Below are 14,249 nucleotides of genomic sequence, written 5' to 3' on the forward strand. Positions count from 1 at the left end.
ACACCCCTCCCCTGCTATCAGCTCATGTCTGTGAAACAGAGGCCCTGGCGCAGGCTGCCCAGAGAAGCTGTGGTGCCCAATCCCTCAAGGCACTCAAGGCCAGGTTGGATGGGGCTCCTGGCAGCCTGAGCTGGTGGGTGGCAGCCCTGCCCACAGCAGGTGTTGGAACTGCGTGGGCTTTGAGGTCCCTTCCAACCCAAACCATGCTATACTCAGGGGCTCTGCTAAACAAAGGCCTTGCACCTGAGGAGGGCAAATGTAAGATGTTACCAAAGTGGGATGGAAGAGCAGGTCATTGGCAATGCACCCTTTCAGGAGGCTGTTCATTGTTCTGCCTTTAATAGAGATGAATGAAAATTTGCATTTCTCCATAAAGATGGAGCCATCAACTTGGTAGACTCTACATAGCTACCTGAGGAAGGACAAAGAGCTGTGTGGTCATATTTTATGTATCTTATTGTTGGAACTACATCCATTCTGCATACTCCTAAATCACTAACCAAGCTGTCAGTGCAGTTCCAGAACATTTATACTGCTGTAAATACAAATTAACCAGGCCACATGGCAAGTGCTGGACTAGTAAGTCTGAAATCCAATGTGACATCCTGTAGGAAGACTTCCAGAATAGCCAGGGCACCTTGTTGGGCACTGCAGGTTGTGGTGCCACAGCTGGGATATGGGTGCTCATTCCGAACAGAGGCTGGAGGTCAAAAATTTCACTTCTCTTAATTCCCTTTGAATTACCAGGGTCTGGACATGCTAAAAACTCACTGACAGACTTATGGATATTACCCATGCAGGGAACATAAATTATTGCACATTTTCTACCTTTAGTGTAAACAACTCTTTCTCTCAGCTCAGCTTAACAGTTCTTCATTTCTGGAGCAAAGAATATTCAAAAATTTACATAACTTTGGGATGAAAACAGAAAAGATAGCAGACCAGCTCCAAGGGTTGTCCTCAGACACAAGGGCCCCCCACGCTCCTGCTTCATGTGATGGAGTTCTGCATGTGCATGGCAGGCTCACCAGCTGGGAGGAGCTGCAGCCACAGGGTGAGCAGAGGGGAAGGTAACAATGGGTTACAAAACCGTCCAGAATTGGAGAATTAGTCTGAAATCAGTGGGATGGAAATCATGGCAGAGCAAGCACAGAATGCCACAGCGAGGTGCTGGGATGCCAGTGCAAAGCAGGGACTAATTGGATAAAGAGCACTGGCTGAGGGACGTGCTCCCAGTACCACAGACAAAAACTTAGCCAATGCTGTCTTACCATTTCAAAACAGACAAGTCTCTTGATGGGTTCCATGAATAAGAGATTCATAGGACAGGCATGGGAGAAAACAACCATGCTGCAGTTGGCACTGGAAGACACTTCAGCTGGATGCCGGGCGCAGCACTCTCCAGAGGGGTAAACAAACTGGGGAGCACTCCGAGATGCAACAGCAAGCATGATAAAAGCTTTAGAAAACAGTCTTTCAGAGAAGATTGAAAGAATTGAGTTTGTTTAGTCTAGTGAAGAGACAACTAAGTGGGAACATAACAGTCTTTCAGTACATAAAGGCTTGTGTTAAGGGCTACAGAGTCCAAGCGAGGAGCATGAGGAGGACTGGGTTTGCAGCAAGTATGTAGGCCAACTGAGCAGTAATGGGGAGTCTTTGGAACTATGGATACTGCAGGCTCTCCTTCATAGGCACATTTTAAGAGAGGACATCTATGAACCATTACCAAGCACCCAGAGGTGTGCTCCTTCCCTGTCCTGCTCCCCACATGAGCTTGCAGCTTTACCTACAGCTCCTCTCTGACTTCCAGCAAGGCAAGGGAATGAGGTGACCCCCAGAATTTGTCCATGAAGTGGTTGCCCATTGCCCTTGCCTCCTTGCTCTAACTCATCATCTCCCCAAGCCCCTCTGCCCACTCAGTTCTTGGAAGACTTCCAAAGCTGATTTGTGGTCTCTATTTATCTGCAATGGACTTGCAAGACCCTTGCAGTGAGATCCAGAGGAGGTCTCAAACTGCCATGCATGTACCAAATAACAACACCCATCCCAAAGACCTTGCTGTCTAAATAGACAAGGCAGAGGAAAATTGCTTCCCATGTCTGGGGGCTAGAGGGGACCTGTCAGGAGCCAGTGAGAGAAATGGACCTGGAGCAGAGAAAGCTCAGGAGGACCTGCTTGCAGCCTTCAGTTACCTAGAAGAGGTTACAGAGAAGGCAAGAGGCCAGCTCCATTGGGAGGTGCAGAGTAAGACGACAACAGACAACAGGCACAGGCTGCGACAAGAGAAATGCTTCTGGAGTGAAGGAAAAAATTCCTTTCTGGTTCAGAATTGGTGTAGATTTCACAGAAAGATTGTGAAATCCCCAGCCTTGGAGGTTTTCAGAACTCAGCTGAACAGAGTACTGGACACTATGATCTATTTTTGAAGGTAGCCTTGCATTTATCAGGGGCTCAAGGGTAGAGCCCTGCTGAGGTCCTGTCTCACATGAACAGAAATACCAAGAGTATTCCAAATGGCACCTATGCCATTGGCAACTGCAACTTCAGCATGCCACTGATGCTTCATGCAGTACCCTCTCCACCACGCCGGACTTTCTTCACATGGACATTTGCTCCATGAGCCTTTCTTTGGTCTTTATGTTCTGCAAAGCTGGATCACCGCTGCTTGTAACAGGCTCCAACCCATTGTAAAGCACTATGTAATAACAACAATTGTAAAGCACTATGTAATAACAACATTTCTTGATCGTGATTCCCAACAATAGCTACCACCCAAGTTCTTGGCTACGGGCTCAGGCCAATATCTAACAGCATTCAGTTCAGCCCAATATTATCTAAATCCCCACCCCCTCTGACTCCAGCTCCAGAGCTGGCTGGCTCTGAGCCCACGCTGCTCCTGACTGCAAACCCCAGGCATTCTGAGTGCTGCTGAGAACAGAGGGGGAGCACTCAGAGATGAACTCTTGACAGTGCAAATTCGAGGGAAGGCTGAAGTCCTTGCTTGTCTGTCACTGATTTATTGATGTCTCCCTAATTGCGGAATGCCAACCATACATGGAGATCTGCAGAAGGAAAGGACTTGGCTTGATGGAAAGAGAGGTCATCGCAGGCAAATCAGACACAAGCCCCAAGAAATGTTTTGTTGTTTTTTTTCTTTGCTGCTGCACTGAATTTAATAAATGTGCATCTGCTGAGCTGTTTCTACACACAGAGTTCTCCCTTGTTCCAGATTTGGCCTTAACTCTTGTTGGTAACCTTGATCAGTGGTGATCTGCCTGCTGAGGGTATGTGTGTGTGTGAATGAGAGGAAGAGTCAGTGTTCATTTCCAAAGCAGACATTTTTCATCCTCTGCCAGCCATTTTTTTGGACTGAGGTATTTTTTTCCTTCATTTTTTTTGGTCACAATGTAAGCATACATTTGAAAATGATCTGCAGAAGAAAAATTTAATAAGCTTACTCACATAGTAATGTGCCAAGAAAAAAAAAAAGAGAGCAGAAATCACAGACCTTTTCTCCAGACCTTATCTACAAACGTGTGCGTGGGTGTCATTTATAAGTTAATCTTTAGCAAACACTGGAGAACAACATTTGTTCATTTCTGAGACAAAAATCTGCAATTGTTCCTCACAGACCACTCTGCCACACATCTCTGTGTACCCTCATCTCCACTTCCCTCTGGTTCTATTCAGCAGCTGGCATCTGTCACTGATTACAGCAGCCTAAGGTTTCACCTCTAAGGAGCAGAGTGGGAGCAGGCTGGAGTCCCTGCATCTAGCTGCACACATTTCTCTGCTGGAATTTCACTCCTCTCATTGTCACTCCTCCCTTTTGATCTGCTCTTCCAGACACACTCACCTCAGCCCTCTTCCCATTACCCTCTCAGTACACCATGCCTGTGAGATGGATCCTGTGTACTCATCCCAGCACCAGAGCTAAGGAGCATTTATTGATGCCATACTGGAGAAAACGTGCAGTCTACTTTACACTTTGGTTTAACCACGCTAACTGAGCACTTTGAATCTCCCTGCTGTGGCATGGCAGAATGTAGCATCTAAATTAGGCTCTGCAGCAGACAAGCCATTTCTGGGCTGAGGCTTCCAAGTCAAGCTACAGAAGCAGCACTCTTGGTAAAGCATTTTGTTAATAACTTTTGTTACAGAAATTTAAGAGTCTAAAAGTGGCACTGCTTATAATGGCACTTACATCTTGCAGCATGGGGTTATTTTGTCACACACATGTCAAGCTGCTCGCTCCTGCCCTGCTTTGGTTGCCGCACTATAGCTTGGTTTACTGACATAGGTTTTCACCAGTGCAGATCCGAGGGTTCAAGCCTCAGTTGTAGTTCAGATACAGGTAAATGAGCTTACCAGAGTCAGATTAGGCAGAGAGAGCAGGTTGCAGGCAGGCTGACCAAGGCAGGGAGCCGACACAGCTTTGGCTTGAGCGCAGCCAGTGCTGAGGAGGGCAGATCTGCTCACAGGGCTGGAGCAAGGAGCTCCAGGCTGTGTGTGGCAAGGTCTGTGCTGTGCAGCATCTTCCTGCGCCAAGCTTGGACCCCACGCCTGGAAACTTCATGCATTCCCCTGGCAACAGATTCACTTTCCAAAACAAAATGAACTAAAACAGAATCATTTCCTATGAACGAATTTGGGACGGAATATAAAGCGCAGGCAGGGAAATATATATGAGATATACTTGAAACAGAAGAGAGAATGATTTCATCTAGAATCTAGCTGACTGGTGAAGAGTCAGCAGCCCCCAAGAAGAAAGCCATTAACCCACAAACACATTCTATGCTGGCCAAGGTGAGAAAGGAAGAGCTGTAGGTACAGAGGTGACAGCTACTTTAGGATCAAAGGAGAAGGCTAAGAGGAAACTATAAAACTAACTTCAGAACTGGATGGGGGAGGCTGTGTGAACAGAGGGGAAAACTTAATTAAATGTGGCAAACAATGAATATTTTTTCTGGGAAAAGAACAGCGATGATTTTACTTCCAGTGTACCACACCTGAGCAAACATTATCCAAAGATGGCCTGAGTTAGGACTTCACTGTCAGTGTGGCAGTGCAGATCTAACCTTCACTTCAAAGGCTAAGAAAAGTAATTGCAAAGGAGGAACTGGCTTGCCACTGGTACTCAGTATCAATCCCATCCTTTGCGGAGTACCACAAATGGATAACTGCTGGGCATTGCTGAAGGTGCGAGCATTTCATTCCTCCATTTTTAACAAAAAAAAAAAAAAAAAGAAAGAAAGAAATGAGGTGTCACCAACGCTGAGGTGGGTGGCCCAGCTCACAGAATCACAGAATTGCAGGGGTTGGAAGGGATCTCAAGAGATCATCGAGTCCAACCCCCTGCTAAAGCGGGTTCCCTACAATAGGTCACACAGGTAGGCATCCAGATGGGTCTTGAATATTTCCATAGAAGGAGACTCCACAACCTCTCTGGGCAACCTGTTCCAGTGCTCTGTCACCTTTACTGTAAAGAAGTTCTTCTGCATATTAGTACGGGACTTCCTATGTTCGAGTTTTAGGCCACTACTCCTTGTCCTATTGCTACACACCACCACAAAGAGCCTGGCCTCATCCAGGCTCATCTGATAAACATTAATCAGATCCGTTCTCAGTCTTCTCTTCGCCAGGGTGAACAGACCCAGGTTACTCAGCCTTTCTTCATATGGGAGATGCTCCAGGCCCTTAATCATCTTTGTGGCCCTCTACTGGGCTGTTTCTAGGAGATCCCTGTCTGTTTTGAACTGGGGAGCCCGGAACTGGACACAGTAGTCTAAATGTGGCCTCACCAGGGCAGAGTAGAGGGGGAGGACCACCTCCCTCGACCTGCTGGCCAAGCTCTTTTTAATGCACCCCCAGATCCCACTGGCCTTCTTGGCCACAAGGGCACACTGCTGGCTCATGGCCAACCTGTTGTCCACCAGAATAGCCAGGTCCTTCTCCGCAGAGCTCCTCTCTAGCAGGCCAGCCCCTAACCTGTACTGATGCATATGGTTATTCCTCCCCAGATGCAAGACTCTACACTTGCTCTTGTTAAACCCCATCAGGTTCCTCCCTGCCCAAGTCTCCAGTCTGTCCAGGAGACTGTCTGAATGGCAGCACAGCCTTCCAGTGTGTCAGAAAATCCTCCCAGCTTTGTCAGCAGACTTGCTGAGGGTGGACTCTATCCCTTCATCCAGGTTGTTGATGAAGATGCTGAACAAGACCAGACCCAGCACTGACTCCTGGGGAACACCGCTAATTACAGGTCTCCAACCAGACTCTGAACCACTGATGACAGCCCTCTGAGCTCTGCCAGTCAGCCGGTTCTCAGTCCACCTCACCGTTCACTCATTTATCCCACATTTTCTAAGTTTCAGAACAAGGATGCCGTGGGAGACGGTGTCAAACACCTTGCTGAAGTCAAAGTACACAACATATACTGCTCTCCCCCCCATCTACCCAGTCAGTGATGACATCACAGAAGGCTATTAGGTTGGTCAAGTATGATTTCCGCTTGGTGATTCCGTGCTGACTACTCCTGATAACCTTCTTCTCTTCCGATTGCTTGGAGATGGCATCCAGAAGAACTTGTTCCAACACCTTTTAGCTCGGTGGTGACCCTCACCCAGAGCATCTGCCAGGTGAAATACTGTCGTTAATATAACTCAGGAACAAATCATGAGCATCAACAGTATAGGGTAGTCCATAGATCACCAGATGTAAGTCATCTCCCAGGGACAAGTCTCCTGCAAACTATCAAGCCAGGAAGGAACAGCAGATTCCAAACACAGCCCAGGCTTTAATAGTAAGAGGAGATCTTTTGCAGCCATCTTGTCCATGAGACAGGAAGGCAGCAAGCTCTACACCACTTCAGAGAAAGGAAAAGGAGTACAAGAAAAGACCAGCTTGACTAGAATGCTGCTGTTGACCTCAAGAACAAGAAGGTTATGCATAGAGAGCAGAATCCAAGCTAGATTACTAAGAATTAGTACACAATTATAGCAAAAGCAAGGACAGCCAAAATCAGAAAGTCTTTGGAAAAAAGGGAGCTGAGGAATTATAGACCAATGAATTTAATTTCATTTACAGGAAATAATTCTGGAATGAATAATAAAAAATCTATTTGTAAGGAACTGGAATGTAATGGGATGAGTAAAAACCAGTATTAGCTTCACAGTTTAGTCTCAACAAACCCATCTAATTTCCTTTTAAAACAAGGAGACAGACCTCATAGGCCAGTAAGATGAAGCAGATGTCAGTATCTTTACTTGTTAAGTCTTTAGACTCTAGCTTTCCTGAAATTCTCATAAACCAGCAAGTGTGTGGTCTCTTGATTGCAGAGCAAACACAGTATTGGTACCCAGAAGGCTGAGGACAGGACTTTGCTCTCCAATACAGGAACACATTGAATAGACATCCACAGGTTTCTCTCCAGGTGTGATTCCCATCAGTTAGTGATCACAGAATCATAGAATCACCAAGGTTGGAAAAAGACCTACAAGATCATCCAGTCCAACCATCCACCTATCACCAATAGTTCTCACTAAACCACATCCCTCAACACAACGTCTAAACATTCCTTGAACACCTCCAGTGTTGATGACTCCACCACCTCCCTGGGCAGCTCATTCCAGCGCCTGACCACTCTTTCAGAAAAGTAGTATTTCCTAATGTCCAGCCTGAATCTCTGCTGGCACAACTTGAGGCCATTCCCTCTAGTCCTATCACCAGTTACATGAGAGAAGAGGCCGACCCCCAGCTCACTACAACCTCCCTTCAGGTAGTTATAGAGAGCCATAAGGTCTCCCCTGAGCCTCCTCTTCTCCAGACTGAAAATCCCAGCTCCCTCAGCTGCTCCTCATAAGGCCTGTGCTCCAGACCCCTCACCAGCTTCATTGCTCTTCTCTGAACACGCTCCAGGGCCTCAATGTCTTTCTTGCAGTGAGGGGCCCAAAACTGAACACAGTACTCAAGGTGCAGCCTCACCAGTGCTGAGTATAGCGGGACAATTACTTCCCTGTTCCTGCTAGCAACACTATTTCTGATACAAGCCAGGATGCCATTGGCCTTCTTGGCCACCTGGGCACACTGCTGGCTCATGCTCAGCCAAGCGTTGACCAATAACCACAGGTCCATTTCCTCTACACAGTCTTCCAGCCACTCTGCCCCAAGACTGTAGTGTTGCCTGGGGATGTTGTGGCCAAAGTACAGGACTCAGCACTTGGTCTTGTTGAACCTCATCCCATTGGCTTCAGCCCAGCTATCCAGCCTGTCCAGATCCCTCTGCAGGGCCTTGCTAACCCCAGGCAGATTGGTGTCATCTGCAAACTTATTGAGGGCGCACACAGTGCCCTCATCCAGGTCATCAATGAAGATATTGTAGAGGGCAGGCCCCAGCACCAGCCCCTGGGGAACACCACTCGTGGATATGGACTCTGAACTAGAAGAAAGAGGATTAAATTCACCCAAAGCTGAAAGGATCTGCAAGTACATCAAAGACAGGAACAGAACTTTTTTTAAAACACCTCGATCAATTAGAGAGTCAGGAAGATAAAAAGAAAAGACACTGTAGGAATCTATGAAAAACGCTACATTAAGGAATAACTGACTACACAAATACAGATATGGAACTACTGGAGCTGGAGGTTTACAGCAGATTAAAAACTGAACTGTTTGTCATCATTGCTATGCTCTTAGAAAAGACAAAAAAAGATGTGGCCAAATTAGATACAGTCCAGAAGAAAACAAGAAGAACAATCAGAGGTCTAGAGAACATAATCTGTGAGGAAAACCTGAAAGAACTGGTGAAGTTTAGCCTCAAGAAAATAAGACCAAGAAGAAGTACAAGATGTCTTAGGATTGGTACAAAGGGAGAAAGGTGCTAGTCAGTTCAACCAGCCCATACTGGAGATGTTAGGAAACCACAACAAGCTTAAACAGTAAGAAGGATTCAGGCCTGATGTTATGAAACTATTAGGGCAAATAGATGGAAGCAATGCATGAAGTATCCAGCTGTGAAGCCTCTGCGAGTGGAATGCTTGAAGAACAGGCTGGATAGCTGACAAGAATGACATAAGTGTCCTGCCTCAGGGATCTGGAGGGGGAACAGAGATTTGGTGGTAGTCAGTGCCTCTTCTGGTGGAGGCTGAGGACAAGAGCTGGGAAGGCTCCATCCAAAACAGAGGACCTTGCTACAAGCATTCAGTGGGGCAGGTAGGGAAGAACACCAAAAAGTTTCTCTTTTCCCTTCCTCAGCCTGCTCTCCATAAACATCGTTCCCCCTCTGCACTCTCTCCCTGGATAGTCACGTAACTGCAGCAGGTGCCTCAGACCTTTTTGCGCATCTGAGGAGTGGGGAGAGCCAGCCCTGACTACAGGGAGGTGAAAGAGGCAAGGGCAGGTCTGAGAGCACTACAAAACCTGGAAAGTAGGGCCTGCTGCTCCCAGTGCCATCAGGTGCGATGGGGTGGTGAAACAGCTCTTGCTGCTGCAAAAAGAAGCTCCTCACAGTCAGAACTACAAGTGGTGACAGGAGCAGAGGTTTATGCCCATGGGAGGTGAGAAACCAGTGGTGTGCTTTCACACTTCCCCAGCAGCCAGTGCCCATCACCTCTGGATGAAGCAAGGAGAAAGGCAGCAAGTCTGGAACCCAAGTTAAGCATTTATGTTGTGTGTGCCTTACAGCATTGTGCAGATCCCAGTGCAAGGTGTTTATTTTTTTTCTCACAACAGGCATTACAGTATACGTCAAAGCCAATCTGCATCTCTAGTCTGATCTTAACAAGGTTCTTGCACTAGTTACAGGGCAGCAATGTAAACAGAAGATTACTGGTGACCACAAGGAGAGACAGGCAGAATAAACTAAGAGCCAGAGAACTAAAAGTTCTGGTCTGCATGCACTGCTGTGTTACTTCTGTTCCATGAAATACCTGCACTTATAAGTTTAGAACTGCACTCCAGGGAACTATGCTTTAGGATTAAAACGTATTATAAACCTGCATATCATCCTTGGATGGCAGAGTAGAGGTTACTAAGTGTTCGTATGCACAGGTAAGTTGCAGGCATATCAGCGCAATCAGGTGACCACCACTTTTTTTCTGTATTCCCATTCTAAATTCAGACTGCAATCTATACTCTGCCCCGACAACCAAGCACTTCAGGACCTCTGAATTGTGCTGTCTGTTGTTTGTGATCAGAAGGAAATTGTTCCCCACTGACATGATGGTAGAGACTCAGCATTTCAGATGGTAAGTGGTAGCTGTATCACTTTGAACTGAGCTACAGCACACTCTTAAAAGAAAACAAGCCCAACCCCAACACTGAATGACAAGCTAGCCCCTTAAACACTGAACATCAATAACAATGAACAGAAAACGTAGGGTAGGATGTTCAGCTCACCTAAACTGTCTGATTTAGACTTCATTGAAGGTAAAAGTACCAGCATATCAACTAAGAACGTACATCAGCTGAGCAACACAAACACATTGAGCTCAATCTGAATGACTTGCCTTCATGGAAAGAAAGACTCTTTTTAAGTGTTTTTCTGGCCTTCTGGGTGTAAACAGAACATTTATTAAATGGTAGACTCACATTTGCTGCTAATTATTACTACTAATAATTTTGCCTTCCATTAGCAGCTCATCTGAAATTCACATGAAAGCATAAGAGTTTTCTCTTCCCTTTTATGTTTCCATTGGCAAAAAAAAAAAAAAAAAAAAAATCCCTGAATATTTATTTTCATTTGACTGAACACTGGTGATGTGTACAGACCATAACAACCACGAGACTTCACAACACAATATGTGCAGCAGATTGTATTCCTATAGGTCAAACCCTCTTCCAGCATTAACCAGCACCCCAGTTCAGTGGAGGTGCAATGGTTTCACATACGTAGGAGCTAGGTCAAATACCCTTTTTCTCCCACTTCTGCCTTACAGGCCACATCCGGAGCACGTCACGGTGCTGCACCTCCCATTTCACCTTGGGCACGAGCACAGTAAAAGCTGCATTACTACACAAGTTGTTGCAAGTTGTTGGCCTTGGCTCGTGTCAGGTCCCATCTCCCTGCAAGGATGCTCTCTCCCTGCGTACCAAGCGTTCGTGTAAACAAGCACATTCAGGCAAACTCCAGTGCATCCAGGGGGAAATGACAACGCTCTCTTTGTGGCAGAAGCGGCCCCATTGTCAGAAATCAGAAGAATAATTTCCCAGTTACAGTAGCCTTCCGATACATTGTTGATCCAACTTCAACTCCCAAATAAAGACCCTGAGAGTGATATATTGGCTATTCTCTTTCAGTGACTGACCACTTGAGAGCAAGAATGCAGCTCCCAGAGGCTCGACACAAGGGCTTGAAGAGCTCGGCTGTATTTTCTTCCACTTAAAACTGGAAGAGGTGAATAGCTGGTGAAAGTGGGGAGGAGATTGATGGCTTTGGAAACTGCAAGGCCCTCTCCCTGCATGGGACAGCTTTGGTAGAGCCAGCCAGCTTCAAGTCTGACCTTGCCCCCTCTGACCTGACAGCAACCTCAGTCCTGACCTTGGAAAGACCACCCTTCTCCTGGCAGAAGCACAGATTAAGGAATGAGGAAAAAAATCAAGTAGGGCTCAGGTCAAGATAATTTTATTCCACAGGAGAGGACAGTCCGTGAGGCATGTAGAAACTGGGTGTCCTTCTCATGCTTCGGCACTTACTCTTTGCCTCCAGACATGGTCTGAGACTGACTGACTCATCACATTTGTGCTCAGAGCACCTTCTTGCCTCCTCTGCTGAGAACCCCTCTTCCCTGCACTGTGGATGTCTTGAGAGCAGTCAGACGACATCCCTGATGGAATGCTGAGCCCTTAACTCTCCAGAAGTCATAAAAAATCCTGAACAGGCTCTTTCCAGATCGAAATCTTTCATCAGCGTGAGCCCCAAATCCATCTTGTAGCTCTCTCCTTCCCTCTGCAAGGAAACCTGCCCCTTCCCCAGGATTTGCCTCCCCTCTGCTTTCCTTTTCCCACAGCCAGCCATCCCTCACCCTCCTGTTTCTGTAAAACACTCAGCACACACAGCAGCTGGGGGGGGGAGGGACCGAGGGGCTGGTGGAAGCCACTCAGATTTCACATTTATTTAATAGCCGTGGCTGTGCTTGTTTGATTTATCTTCACACATACATTTGACAGATATGGTCTCATAAAAACTCCACAGAGTAAAAACACCAAAAAGGCCTGCAGCCATACTGTGTTAGCATGCAGTCTGGCTCCAGCTCTGGAGCAAAGCAGAGATCAAACTCGCTGCAGCTGGCAGCACTGCAGAAACAGAAAACTTTGGAGCCTGTAGCACCCAAAATGCAGCACACTCAGCTGTAGCTGGACATGGGTTCCTCAGGTGGTGGTAGTGTCTGCTCAGAAAATAGAAAAGGTCCCAATTCCCTATTATCTTGGAATATCCCACTGCATTTTGTATAGATTGCTTCATTCAAATAAACTTGCCTTTGGGGGGGGGGGGGGGGGGGGCTAATCTCATCCTACTCTCAAATCTTGTGGGTTACTGCTGTGTTCAAAATATCTCATGAAAGCTTATCAATCTTACTGCACTTCAAAAAAGCTTTCCCAAGCCACAGCATGGAAGAAGCTTGCTTTACCCTTAACCTGCGAGGAACTTTGGAGCTTGCTGTATTTGTACTGCTCCAAAAATTCCCTTAAAAAATTTAAGGTCTCATTTAGAAAGTTCCCTTCAAACTGCCATGGTTCTGATAAATACATTTTCACTGGAGTGGAGCTGACTTAGTACAATTTGCGCACAGAGACTCTATTATATAGTTCAGGATGCAGACTCTACAAAAGCACAACTTACTGTAAAATATGCATATTTCAGAGTATTTTTTGTTAAAGGGAAACATGCCTGAAACTCTCATTCCAAGCATCAAGAGAAGCAAAGTGAAATAACTGTAAATGAAGTCACTGGAGTGTTAATGTTGCTCAAAGGTAGGATTCCAGGTGCATTCAGGTGGTGTTTTATTATGCATATAAATAACAGTCCCTCCCCACCATGTCTCCAAACTGGCAACACAGTCTGGAAGAAGGTGCTCAGGGCTCAGTGAAAGACCCTGTGTTCCAACCTGCAACTGCAATGGCCGCTCCACTTTGTACACTACTCCCATGCATAAAATAATGCTCTTAAAACTTACCAGTAGCAGGGATATAGCACAGCCCCTGGTCTGTTAACAAAAGCAAATGTAAAGACCTGGGTATCAGCCCCATAATTATCTCAGCTGGTGAAAACCACTGAAGAAAATTAGTGGTAAAAGCTGTGTCTGTTTCTCTGTGGGCAGATAAGATACCTGTGGTTCCCCCTCTCATTAGGGACAGTTTTTCCTTAGCTATAGAAACATCATATTTTCTGTTTTAAGCAAATAACTAACCATCTTGCAAACACCCCTGCCTTCAGGACAGGTTCTTCTGATTTGCAAGGACTGGACTTACTAGACAGGGATTGCAGGGCTTTAGCGTTTTCTCCTCCTCTTGCTCTGCTGCTGGCTGATGAAAAACTTATGTCCCCTTCATATGTAGTAAGGACACACTCTCAGACAGAAGGCCAACTCCCCACCAGGTATCTTCCACCATTTGGGCAGAGATCGCCTGCAAAAAATACATCAAATACACCAATTACAACACCTACTGTTGTACAAGTTAGCATCACTACACACAAGTGCCTACACATGTTGGGCAGCACCTAGGGTTGGATGCTCCAGGCTTCCTCTGTGACAAACCAACAGCAAAGGCCAATAGTCATAGAAACATTAAGGCTGGAAAAAATCACTGAGATCATCATAGAAACATAGAATGACCTGGGTTGAAAAGGACCATAATGATCATCTAGTTTCAACCCCCCCTGCTGTGAGCTGTGAGATCGCCTAGTCCAACCATCAACCCATCACCACCATGCCCACTAAACTACATCCAATACAGCTCCTTTCAGGAAGAAGTTAGCCACTGCCAGAAGCAGTTCCTTCCTTGCCCGGTGCCAGAACAGGGCATAAGGATCTCCCAAAGAAAGCTGTGGGTGACAAGGAAGGGCACAGAGCAGGCACTGAAAGGACCGCACACAAGTTCAGGCTGTCACAAGAAGGGGGACTGTATCTCCCATGTACAGGGACAGGAAAGGAGGCTGCCCTCCCACTGAAGGCACAGGAACCTACTGGGCATTCCCATTCCTTCCTTTTCTTTTTGGATATGTATAGAGCCATGAGCAAAGTACTGACAAGCAG

General features: G+C 46.4%; 1 protein-coding gene and 1 long non-coding RNA gene across 6 annotated transcripts in view; one reads left to right on the forward strand and one right to left on the reverse strand.

Moving 5' to 3' along the window:
- Window positions 1-14,249, reverse strand: part of LOC110399783 (protein spire homolog 1-like) — a 51,856-nt gene that overhangs the window by 17,197 nt on the left and 20,410 nt on the right. For 3 of the 4 annotated variants that reach the window (XR_002439408.1, XR_002439409.1, XR_002439411.1), the window contains exon 16: window positions 13,465-13,620. The gene's annotated coding sequence lies outside the window, so the exon portion shown is untranslated. Of the gene's footprint in view, window positions 1-13,464; window positions 13,621-14,249 lie in introns of those variants that run through there. The other variant, XR_002439417.1, reaches the window with a different exon arrangement.
- Window positions 6,311-12,335, forward strand: LOC110399857. Of its 2 annotated transcripts, none has more exons than XR_002439443.1 (3): window positions 6,311-6,635; window positions 10,115-10,241; window positions 11,293-12,335. It is a non-coding gene; the product is annotated as an uncharacterized LOC110399857 (long non-coding RNA). The 2 variants fall into 2 exon arrangements; XR_002439442.1 differs by lacking the exon at window positions 11,293-12,335 and adding an exon at window positions 10,932-11,251.

The sequence above is a fragment of the Numida meleagris genome, chromosome 1 (assembly GCF_002078875.1).
Source record: "Numida meleagris isolate 19003 breed g44 Domestic line chromosome 1, NumMel1.0, whole genome shotgun sequence".
Classification (NCBI taxonomy): domain Eukaryota; kingdom Metazoa; phylum Chordata; class Aves; order Galliformes; family Numididae; genus Numida; species Numida meleagris.